General features: G+C 39.2%; 1 protein-coding gene across 2 annotated transcripts in view; it reads right to left on the bottom strand.

Annotated features, from left to right (window-relative positions):
• Positions 1-13246, bottom strand: part of Gucy1a2 (guanylate cyclase 1 soluble subunit alpha 2) — a 338698-nt gene that overhangs the window by 119825 nt on the left and 205627 nt on the right. The window lies entirely within an intron of this gene.

Genomic DNA, 13246 nt, shown 5'->3' with positions numbered 1-13246 from the left:
GGGTTATGCTACCTCAGTTTGGAATCCAACTGAAAACTGGCAGAGTGGCAGAATGTATCCATAGCTTCCTTGAGTTATTTGGGTTAGACCAATATGTTTCAACAAAGCTGAATGGAAAGATAGCTGTTTGTAAGTACCTAGGGTGAAAAGGTGGCCAGGTACTGTTCAACCCTGAGATTGCCTCTGTCATTCCACATTATCACCCAGTTCCACATAGTATATGCTATTATTTTATTATTTATTTTCAGTTATTGTTTTAAAAGCTATAGGCTATGTTATGAACCTAGATACTGAGAAAAAAGCAGGGTAAAACTATTCATCATTTATTAAAATCTCAGGAAACCTGGCTTGATATTATAAGTTTAAAGAAGTAAGTTCTCAGTGTTCCCTTTGTAAAGTTTCTGCTGTAGTTAAGTATTTCACCCCTTCACACTGTGTTCTGACTGTCACCAGAGCAGACATTGAATGTTTTTATTTACTAATATTGTTCTGAGTGATGGAGATAAATAAAGAAAATAACATTTCCTTATTCAAGCATTTCACAATATATTGCAGAATCAAAATTACATAAGCCAGAAAATAATATAGATTCTCAGGTGACTGCAGGTCATGCTTGAAATGATTATCTTGTAAAGTATTTTTAGGTGGTTTCATACATTTCTGATATGCATTTTGTGGCAAAAGTATTTTTAAAGTCATATATTTCCTTACTGAAGGATAATAATGTCAGAAAATGAAGAAACAAATAGTTTACCCTCTCATAGTTAAAAAAATTAGTGTATATTGTGCCTGCTACAGAGACTCTTCTGTTGGAGTGCCACACCCTACTTCAATATGGTAGGTTTTCCTTCATCTTATTATATTTTATTTGGTCATGTTTCGCTGTTATATCATAGAAGCCTCTTCTTGTCTAATGAGAGACATAAAGAGAGTGGATCTTGAGGGGACGGGAAATGGGAGGAACTGGGAAGAGCAGAGTAAGGGGAACTGTAATCAATATGTACTATATGAGAAAAGAATCTATTTTCAATAAAAGAAAAATATTACATTTATTAATTAACAAAATTTAACAAAGGATCAGAATTCTTTCGAAAGAACTTACAATCTTAAGTGGTGGTGATAACCTTTGGAGCATCTTGATTTGAGCTTTGACTCTCTGTCCCTCCCTTCCTTCCTCACTCCTTTCTTTACATCCTCCTATTTTCTTCCAGGGATTTTCTTTTTCATCTTTCCCATCTTAGTTTCTAATTTACTCTCCTTTGATTTTTTGGATGGATATGTATTTTGTCCTTCACTTTTCTTTTGGTCTTTTTCTTCTGTCACTCCTTATCACATTACTTCACTGCCCATCTCTTCCTCCCATGGTTCTCTGTCAGGAGCCAGCTCTGGTCAGATATAAAAGTCCCCTTTACAGAAGCTTGATGACCTCCATGCTAAACCGATAATTAGTCAAGCACCCCACCCTTAGATTAGTGTTCAAGATAACCACCGGAGGTTCCAGACACCTGGCCTGGCCTGAGAGCAATTAACACCCATTCCTCCCCCACTTCTTCTTTCTCTACTTCCTCCTTTCTCTTTAAAATCCCCTTGTTTATAATCAATAAACAGACCTTGACAAGGACACTACTTGGTCTAGCTTTTCTTTCCCATGAATTACCGGAGCCCTGCTGGCCTGGGGCAGTTCTCCTCCTTGTCTTTCTTTTAACTTCCTAGGTATTAATGGCTACATTTCCTGTCATAATTCACCTTTTTCTTTTTCTGTCTCCTTTATTTTATGACTTCTCTTTAAAGAGAAAAACTAAGCAGATTAGAATCAGTCCATGTGTGCTTCTATAAATTATATATTGTACTTGACACATGAGACAAAGTGTATAAATAGCTTACTTAACATACAAAGAAGCTGAGTTGGATAGTTTATAACCATGGTGAATCTGGGAAGAAATGAAAGAAAATATGGCTAAAACACATTGTACAAAATTCACAAAGAACTAATAAATACATACATAAACAAAATAGTTTTGAGTTATAAGTGGCTATTTGTTAATTATTTTTAAAATCGACAATTTCTACATACTTTGGAAGGAAAATAGATTTACCATGTATATTATACAAAAGTAACTTAGGAAGAAGCTGAAACAAATAGCTTCCCTTTGGAAATCAGTATGGAGATTCCTCAGGAAAATAAGAATCAGTCAACCACAAGATCCAGCAATTCTACTCTTAGGCATATACCCAAAAGAATCACATCCATAAAACTAGGACATCTGTTCAACTATGTTCATAGCAGCATTATTTGTAAAAGCCAGATGCTGGAAGCAATCTAGATGCCCCTCACCTGAAAAATGGATAGAGAAAATGTGGTAAATTTACAGAATGGAGTAGTATTCAGCAGAAAAATAACAATGGAATCTTGAAATTTGCAGGAAAATGGATGGAACTAGAAGAAACCATTCTGAGCGAGGTAATCCAGTCACAAAAAGATAGACATGGTATGCACTCATTCATATATGGATTTTAGACATATAGCAAAGGATTACCAGCCTACAATCCACACTGCCAGAGAAACTAGGAAACAAGGAGGACCCTAAGTGAGACATACCTGGTCCTCTGGAGAAGGGGAAAGGGACAGGATCTCCTGAGCAAATTGGGAGCATGGCAGGAGGGGAGAGGGAGCTAGATAAATGAGAAGTGGAAAAGAGGATGGGTGAGGAGATCATGAGAGAGCAGGAAGGTTGGGTAGGGGCAAGAGTAGAGGAGGTCAAGATAAGAGATACCATAATAGAGGGAGCCATTATACGTTTAAAGAGAAATCAGGCACTAGAGAAATGTCCAAAGATCTACAAGGATGACACCAACTAACAATCTAAGCAACAGTGGAGAGGCTACATTAAATGCCCTCCCCATATAATGAGATTGATGACTAACTTGTATGCCATCCTATAGCCTTCATCCAGCAGCTGGAAGTAGAAGCAGACACTCATCTAAACACTGAACTGAAATGGAATCCAGTTGCACAGAGGGAGGAGTCATAAGCAAAGTAGTCAAGACCATGCTGGTGAAACCCACAGAAACAGCTGACCTGAACAAGGAGGAGCTCATGATCCCCAGACTGATAGCTGGGGAACCAGCATAGGACTGATTCAGGTCCCATGAATGTAAGTGTCAGTGAGGAGGCCTCAGAAATCTTTGGGGCCTCTTGTAGTAGATGAGTATTTATCCCTATCATAGGAATGGACTTTGGGAGCCCATTCCACATAGAGGGATACTCCCTAAGCCTAGACACATGGGAGAGGGCCTAGGCCCTATCCTAAAGAATATGACAGACTCTGAAGATCCCCCATGGAAGGCTTCAACCTCCTTGGAGAGCAGAAAGGGTATGGAATAGGTAGGGTGTTATTGGGGTACAGGGTAGGAGGGGAGGAAGAAGGAACTGGTATTGACTTGTAGAACAATATTGTTTCTAATTTAAATATTAAAATGGAAAGAAAAATATACCCTATATTATCTGGCATCTATATTATCTAATATCATTATCAAGGACATGTTGGAACAAAGATGAATGCCATTACCCACTGAGATAAACCTAATAAAAGTAATTCTACAATAAAAAGGTTTAAAGTGTAATAGGATCCAGAGTCTTCTAACACAACAGACAGGCTATCTTGGATATAATTGAAAGATAAACATTGAGTTAAGGACCAGGAAAATTCCACTTGAAGGAAAAAATGACAACCAATTGATGGCAACAGTAAATTGAGTCAGAAGTGGGAATTACCTATTACGAATTTTAAATCAGATAGGATAAATTTTAAATCAGATAGGACACCAGTAGAACATGGCCCACTGAATCAATGAAGCTGGGCTCACAAGAGCTAACAGAGACTGAAGTGGCACAGGGCCTGCATGGGACTGCATGAGGTCCTCTCTGTATATGTTACAGCTGTTTGCTTGCTGTTTTTGTGGAACTTATTCCTGCTCTTGAGACTTTCTTCCTACAGTAGAGGCTCTTGTCCAACCCCCATAGGAGGGCACTTAGCTTGTCTTAATAAATCTTGTTTTATATGCTTGGTTGTTGATTCTTGGAGGCCTATTCCTTTCCAATGGGAAATTTAGGGGAATGGATCTGATGGATAGGGGAAGTGCAAGGGAGCTGGGAAGAGTGGAGAGAGGGGAAACTGTGATGGGGTATACTGTTTGAGAGAAGAATCTATTTTCAGTGGGGAAAGTAATTTTAAAACGGGGGTGTAGAGAGGGGTTAGCTGTTAAGAGCACGTGCTGTGATTGCAGCGAATGACTGATGCCCATCACCCACATGGTACCTTGAGCTTCAGGGCACTAACATCATTTTCTGATGCCTGCAGACATAAGATTCTCACATGGTGTAAATGCTATACACCTGAATGCAAAACACTAATGAAATTAATTTAAAAGAATTTTAAAGAAATCAGTAAAGTGTTTCTGCAGGCAACTTTAATGGCTTTACAAATGAAGATTTAAAATGTCCAGAAAATCCCAGTAAAGAAACAAAAGACACTAATTTGAACAAGTGAAAATTATCAAACTGAAAAATTTGGGTAACAAAAATAGAAAACTTGCTGGATGTGCTCAAAAATGAGTGGAGACAGACCCAGTCTGACAGCAGGGAAACCAAGCCCCATGAAGGTGGCTTTCAGTTAGAAAGCCTGGACAGTCTACAGGGCCTCTGACAGTGGAATCAGTATTTATCCCTAATGCACAAATGAAATTTAGGAGTCCATTCCCCACGGAAGGATACTCTTTCAGCCTAGATACATGGAGAAGGGACTTGGCCCTGCCCCAAATGATGTGACAGACTTTCATGATCCCCCCATGGAAGGTCTCACTCTCCTGGGAAGTGGATGGGTGGTGGGATGGGGGCTTTGTGAGGGGCATGGGAGGATGGGAGGGAAAGGGAACTCGGATTGTTTCTAATTTAAGAAAACATTATTTAAAAGTAGAAAAAATGAGTGGAGAAGACAGATGAATTTTATACACTCTTAAGAATGAAGAGAAAACAGATTTTTTAAAAAAAGGTTCTTGGAACCTTCAGGACAATACAAAACAAAGTTTTATATTTGTATCTCAAATTTGCATCATGAATGTATCAGATGTACAGATGAGATAGGATAAAATGAAAAGTGTATTAGGTGAAAAGTGTATTAGGTGAATAATAGCTGAAACGTTCAAAATGTGATGAAACTCCCCAAAATGAGATTCAACATGATAAATGGATCTCAAATAAATTATAATTGAAGACATATACTACAAGACTCAGAAAGTTTGATATTTTTGAAGAGTGAATATGACAAAAAGTCTTTAAATTAGTCAGAGGAAAATGAAATATTTCTTATAGGCAGCAAACTGAACTATCACATTTTTCATCTTAATTTATGGAAAGCAGATAAAATTAGGGTGCTATTTTTCAAGTACTTTAAGCAAAATATGTCCTCTCAACTAATTTTTTTATCTGGAAGTCATACATCAAAAATGAGGAGGAAATTAAAAAGAGTTATTTGTACATATATATGTGTGTATGTATGTGTCAAAACTATATATAACACATGATAGTGGCACATACACAGGTTGGGGAATCTGAATTGAGCCTGCTAACAAACACAATCATGTAGACTGATCTTCAGCAGAAGTGATAATATAACATCATGGAGAAAGGATGATTTGTTTAGTTATTCAGTTAGGAAAACTGGATGATCATGTGTATAAGAATGCAGGTGGATCTTTATCCCACATTATGTAAAAGTCAACTTGAAGTGTTTTTGGCTTAATTGTAAAAAGGAAGATGTGAAACTATGGGCAGAATGAATGAATGGTCAATAATGTCTTCAGATATAACCCTGAAATATAAGCAACCAAAACAAAAATGAACAAATGTGATTATAACAACCTAAAAAGCTACTTTACAACAAATAATACAGTAACTTGAAAGGAAAACCCAAAGACTGAGATAACAATTTAAAATCATACATTTAGTAATTGCTTCAGAACAAAACCCACAACAGCATCAAGTAAACCATAAGGAAAAAGGAGGGAAGTTCTAAGTAAGCATTTATTAAAAGAAAATAAATGTACAACAGTCTAAAAGGTGAAGTCATATATATTTTCAGTTAACAGAGGATGGAATACACAATGTCAAACTTAACAGAAAAAATTATAAAAGTAATTCTCCAGAATAGAATTTGAAAAAAACTCAAGTGAAAGCCTGGCAGTGGTGGCACACGCCTGTAATCCCAGCACTCAGGAGGATCTCTGTGAGTTCAAGACCAGTCTGGTCTACAAGAGCTAGTTCCAGGACAGGGCCCAAAGCCACAGAGAAACCCTGTCCCAAAAAAAGCAAAAACAAAACCAAAATAACCCTCAAAAATAAAAATCAACTCAATTGAGATAAGACACATAAAGAATATAACTCAGTACTTATCCATATATATGCACCCCATAACTACCAGCAATTACCATTGATGCTAAGCATTGTGACAATGATAATAAATATAGCTGATACATGAGAGACACTACAAACAGAAAATGATAATGGAATTACATTGAAGAAGTGGTGTGTGTGTGTGTGTGTGTGTGTGTGTGTGTGTGTATGCGCGCACGCGCACACGCATGCTCGAGCGTGTGTGTTTTATTTGCAATGTTGGGAATTGAAGCCAGGACCTTGTGCATGCTATGTAAACATGATACTCCTGAGACACATACCCAATTCAGTTATTTATGATAGTATTTTATAAAGTTCTATTGAAAAAGCATAGAATGTGTACACATTAAAATGTACTATAGCATTAAAGTCATGGTGAAAACCTAGAGATAAAGGTCTATAAGTATGTTTAAGTTTAATTCTATCAATTAAAAGAAATGTTCACAAGCCATATAAAATGTCATATGCATTACAATATGATGATGTAAGCTGAGTTTACATTGGTAAACATACATAGAACTTCAGAATATATTTTCCAGGCCATTCCTGTAAATATAAACAATGTATGAAAAACTCCTTCATAAGATGATTCAGTTGTATCAGCACACTTTAAAAGCTGCTTGTGACCAGACTTGGCAGTGGTGGCATATGCCTTTAATTCTAGCACTTGGGAGGCAGAGGAGGAGGAGCTCTGTGAGTTCGAGGCCAGCCTGGTCTACAGAGCTATAGAGGAAAACCCTGTCACAGAGGGAAAATGCTGCTTGTCTCCATTGAGAATCATGTGGGTTGCTGAAATACTAAGGGAAATGAACAAAATTCAGAGTGAAAAGGAAACAATCTGATTATAAGGGCCAAAGGAGAAAGCCACTCAAATTATGGACATATGACTATGTTATAACCACCACAATGTGTGTCTGGCCCATATCGCGCCTTCTCTGGTTTCCTAAGTAAACACAGACTGCATTTTTCTATCATATTATCAAAGGGTAACTTGCATCCTTCAGTCTCCTTGGCAGCTGGGATACTCAAGGCAAATGCCTAACCTGCCTGAAAACTATGGTGTGACCAAGAATCACAATTCACTATGTTACACTATGTAGCACATAGCAATGTTTGCCTTGACTAAGACACCAGGTTTTGGTAAAGATCACTATCCCCCATCAACATCACACAATTTCAGAAGAGATCTAGACTTGTGTCTTCGCAACACCAGGACTGGGTGGGAAAAATTCATCATGACACTTTACCAGCTATAATCTAATCATGTTCACCTTCATTCTCATGAAGGTGCCCACTTTAAGGTACTATGTCTTATACATTTATAATGGTTTAGTTTTCCAAGAAAGATAAAATGACAGTGTTAACCTTTAAAGCTCAGAGACTAGAGGAAGGTCAAAATGCAAGTACTATTATTGACATAGAATAGAATTGAGAATATGTTGAGAGTAAGAACATATGCAAATATACATACTCATAGACATGAAAGTATTAATTGCAGACATGACTGTGTCATACTTTTGGTATATTATTTTGGGCAATATTCAATATAAAATGTTTCTGTCTTATAATGTGGTTAATAAGAACATTGCTACTGATACCATTTAAAAAGTTTTTTTATCTTTATGCGTAGAAAAACATGACAAGAACTTAGCAAAGGTAAGCTGTTTTCCTACATTGGAAGAAAAAACAAAATTTGAGGTAAATTTTAAGAAAATATGTCTTTTTCTACTTCTTTCTTGGAGAGACATCAGAAATATACAACAAGGGTTTAGTTGAAGTTAATAACAGTTTAATATTTTATATTGATACTTTCCATTTATTTTAGTGATTATTAATGCTTCAATAATTTCCATAGCTTAGTAATAAAGAATAAACACCACATTCCCATTGATATCTACTCCAGTTAAAAAGGCTACTTTCAGGTTATGAACTATGCTATCATCCTTTATTCCCCTTCTCGGCCTTTTGGATTATGTGCTCTGCCCTACTTAGGTTAATCTCACTGTCATTTTCCTAGTGCCTCACACTCAAACACTGTCACCACCAGTCTCTCACCAGCTGCCTTCACAATTACTACCTGTCATTATTTGCCTAACTTCCTTTTTGTACTTCAGATCTCAAATGTCTCATGGAGTCTCTTTTTGGCTATCTGATCTAAGTTGTCTATTTATATTCCAAAGAACTCTATGTACCTTGTAACAATAAGTCTTTCTGCCAAGCTGCCGAGCCCAGCTGCCATGAGGGCACTTTCTACCAGGCTACCCAAGTTCTGCCCACTGCCACGTTAAGGTACCAAGTAACACAGAGAGACTTATATTAGGTACAAATGCTGCTTGGTCAATGATTAGGATTTCTCATCTGCTGGCTCAGTCTTAATTATCATTAATCTATATATTTTATAAGACTTTATCAGACACCAGAGGAAGCATCCTGTCTTCCTGGGCTCACATGGTGACTCTGCACTTTCTCCTACCTTTCCCAAAATCCTCCTTGACTCCTCATCTCACCTATCTGTTTTCCTATTGGCAAACAGTGTAGGGAGCTGCAGAAAACCGCACCCAAAAGATGGCGCCGGTTTCTGCCCTCCGCCAGCCCGACGGCGAGCGCTCTCTGTGGTAAACAACTCCAAATATGGTAAAGGTCATGTATCCTCTTAATTCTGCTTGGAGACAACCTATCCTGGCGCGCCACGTAGGGTTAGGTGATTGGTAGATGTAGACTATATCAGGCCCCGTCTCCCTCGGCCCGGGCCGCCGCCGCCGCCGCCGCCGCTGCCATTATACACTGTACAAAGCAAAGAGGTTCCCGATTAAACTGTGTTTGAAGAAGATTCCTCGGTGTGGCGTCTTTCTTGCTGGTCAAGGGTGGACGCCGCAAGTGGTGGCCCGTACGGGGACGCCGCCACCGCCGCGAGTGGTGGCCCGTACGTACGGGGAATCAGAACTTCTCACAGTCGGGGGTAAGTTCCCAAGGTAAGTGGAACTGTAAAGTCCGCGGTGAATGCGGAGATAGGTCTCCGGTAAAGGAGCACAAAGGTCCTCGGGAAAGAGGCGATAAAGTCTCCGGTAAAGGAGCACCAAGGTCCTCGGGAAAGAGGCGATAAAGTCTCCGGTAAAGGAGCACCAAGGTCCTCGGGAAAGAGGCGATAAAGTCTCTGGTAAAGGAGCAACAAAGCCCTCGGGAAAGAGGCGGTAAAGTCTCCGGAAAGGAGCAACACTGTTCGCGACAAAAGCGAACCGAAAGTAAAAAACCTCGCTTCTGCTTTAATTTGCAGAGTGAGAGTAAGTTAATGGACCCCGCTATTATAGTGGTGATTTGGCTGATTTTTAACATCGCAGCCTCGGGCAATCTCACTGTGGATAGTTGGGATAAGCTTGGAAAAGATCTAGATTTTGTCTGGGCACAGGGAACGCTGAAGCCAGGGACGTGGCCTATTTGGAAGATGGTTCGCAGCTGTCTAGAGGATCAAAGATGCCGCAAGGCTGTAGAAGAGGGGCAGGAGGTGGTAGAACAGCTGAAGGAAATAAATAGATGCAAGTCATGGGGCCTGTGCAGCGTGGTTTACCATTGCTGTCAGCCCTACCCAATCATGAAGAACCTGATTTGTGATGTGTGCAGGATAGTGTTAGGTTTGCTTTTACTTTACCTTCTATTCTCCATACCATTATATGAGTGGGTGGTTTTACCCCAGGGTATGGCCAATAGCCCCACTATGTGTCAGCTTTTTGTGTGTCATGCTATTGCTCCTATTAGAGAGAAATACCCTGCTGTGAGATGTGTCCACTATATGGATGACATTCTCTTAACTAGTAAGGAGTTGAAATTGCTGCACTTAGCATATGGAGATTGCATTGGATATCCAATCTACCCTTAATGCTCAATTGAAAGGTGGCATTATGGTTTTGAATCAACACATTGATCTATTGCAGGAACAATTGGATAATTTATGGTAACTGGCACAGTTGGGATGTGAATGGAGAATGCCTGGTTTGTGTATAACAGCTGTTTCCTATCAGAATTATTCTTAGCAGCAAACATGTCTAAACAACCTTCATAGTATCTTCTAGGCAACTGGTCTGGGGATTTTGAAAAGCTGATGCAGGAGCTGAGACTCTCCATAGTGCATGTGAATTCCACCAGGGTCGACATCTCGGTTGCGGAAGGACTGTCTGCGTGGATCACTCAAGCCATGAATCATCTGAAAGAGTGGGCAGGAATGGGTGCCCTGGGAGGAATGCTTATCCTAGTTAGTCTCATAGCGTTATGGTATATCTGCAGGATGAGGGTCACACAGCAGAGAAGTAATACCATGATTGCACAAGCCATTAGTTTAGTTAAGGAATGGGCTGGAATAGGGGTTATGTTTTCCATGATGCTGTTAGCCATTTTTGTTTGCCTGTGGTGCCTATGCAGGATCAGGAAGTCGCAAAAATCCCAAGCTGCTATGTTGGTACAGGCCTTTGCTGCTGTGGAAGCAGGACAGTCCCCTCAAGCATGGTTATCCATGCTGACAGACAAATAGATGTCTGTCTCGCCCTTGCTGAGTGAGTGATGCGTATCTGAATCAGTCATGCTCAATGACGGGCACCTACCCTCATGCTGAGCGAATAAGCATACATGTGTTCCCTTCAACCTAAGACATGAGCCTGTGAGGGCGACACAGTGACTCTTTGACGGGTAAGATAGGGACACTGGGGTTGAACCTAAGACAGAGATGACTGAAATCTGACAACAGATAGATACTGCTACTCCTATAATATTAAAACAAAAAGGGGGAACTGTAGGGAGCTGCAGAAAACTGCACCCAAAAGATGGCGCCGGTTTCTGCCCTCCGCCAGCCCGACGGCGAGCGCTCTCTGTGGTAAACAACTCCAAATATGGTAAAGGTCATGTATCCTCTTAATTCTGCTTGGAGACAACCTATCCTGGCGCGCCACGTAGGGTTAGGTGATTGGTAGATGTAGACTATATCAGGCCCCGTCTCCCTCGGCCCGGGGCCGCCGCCCGCCGCCGCCGCCGCCATTATACATTGTACAAAGCAAAGAGGTTCCCGATTAAACTGTGTTTGAAGAAGATTCCTCGGTGTGGCGTCTTTCTTGCTGGTCAAGGGTGGACGCCGCAAAACAGTACTTCATTCATCAACCAATAAGACAATCATATACACAGTAGGACCTCCCCCATCATCTCCTCTTTTTTGTCTAAATAAAAAGGGTAATTTATCTTTTATAATAACTGAAGAAAATTATAACCATAACTACCAATCTTCAACTCCATCAAAGAACACAGATGGATAAAATATAAACTCTAGAACTGACAGACATCCCGATGCCTGGACAGTCACCCAAAATTCCTCTGTAATGTTGGGGCATCCACCTTCCTCAGGCTATAGGCCACAGTGTGTCTGGCACACTTCTCCATTTCAGCAGGAACCCTTCAGTACTTTCTTGTTTTGTAAGTTCAGCAGTCACTTTCTTGTGGGCCCTGTATGTCCAGTTTATATAGCAACAGACACTCCAGGCAAGAGCAGTTTCTTGCCCAAATGGCTAATCTTGCCATGTTGAAAGCAAACTCCATAATGAGTTTCTTGGATGCCCATCCTCCTTTCTGATGTAATTGGTATGTCAGGAGAAGTTGTGTCTCACTGTCATGAAAAACCATAAACCATTCAACTGCCATATATTCTGTAGGGCTTTGAAAGGTTTGAAGGATATCTATCCATCTCAAATATATCTCTGTATATCTAGAAAATCTAACTAACCTAATTATAATTTTTGACTACTATAGGTTACTATATGATCTGTATTTAATTATGCATATTATTTTAAGAGATCTGTATAAATACAATACCTAAACAAGAGGAGACATATACATATCACAAAATTGACCTTAAAGTTGTATCAATAAATGAAAATCCATACCAATGCAAAGTATTCATTCCTATATGCTATTTCCCTTTCTTTTTCTTTTAAAAAGAGATTGACAGTGATCATTACCATTTATAACCAACCCCATTTAAATGAAAACAAACATTTATAAACAATATTTGGGAATTTGGGAGTCATTTATTCCAAACTGCTTCCTGCTGGTAGGGGACAATGTCCATAACATGGGGATCATGATAAAACACAGAAATCTGTCTGTAGTCATCTATGACTGGATCATCTCAGCTGTTTTGGATTTAGGATCAGTTGGGCCACTGCTTCAGGGGATCTTGTTTGATCAAACCATATTAGTCTAAAAGGAATCCACAGCTTTTCATTTTCTGTGAAAACATAAGCAAGAAATCTTTTCCCAAGTAGCCTATCCTTAGACTTAAATTTTGAAGTCAAAGCACTTTTAAAATGTATAAGTTGGATTATTTTAGAAGTATTGATAATCAAATGTATTTTAGCAGCTGTAGCTCTTTTCTCTGCAATCAATTTAAAGGCAACAATATAGCATATAGTATCCAGACTCTCTGTGTATATTTTATCATTACGTGATAAAATTTTTATTTTATTTTATTTTTTTTTATTTTTATTTTTATTTTTATTTTTATTTCTTTTACTTTTTTCGTTTCTTTTTCCTTGAGACAGGGTTTCTTTGTGGAAATCAGCCTGCCTCTTCTTCTGGAGTGTTGGGATTAAAGGCATATGCCACCACTGCCCAGCTACTCTATTTTTTGACTTTGGTTCTGGAATGCTGGGATTAAAGGTGTGTGCCACCACACCCAGCTACTCTATATTCTTCTGAATATATTTCTTCATCTGAATCTGTCTTTATTGTAAATCTTCACCTTTTTTTATTTTTTGGCCA

The sequence above is a fragment of the Cricetulus griseus genome, chromosome 4, assembly GCF_003668045.3.
Source record: "Cricetulus griseus strain 17A/GY chromosome 4, alternate assembly CriGri-PICRH-1.0, whole genome shotgun sequence".
Lineage (NCBI taxonomy): Eukaryota > Metazoa > Chordata > Mammalia > Rodentia > Cricetidae > Cricetulus > Cricetulus griseus.
Note: the sequence above shows the minus strand (reverse complement) of the source record. Positions and strands in the feature narration are given on the sequence as shown.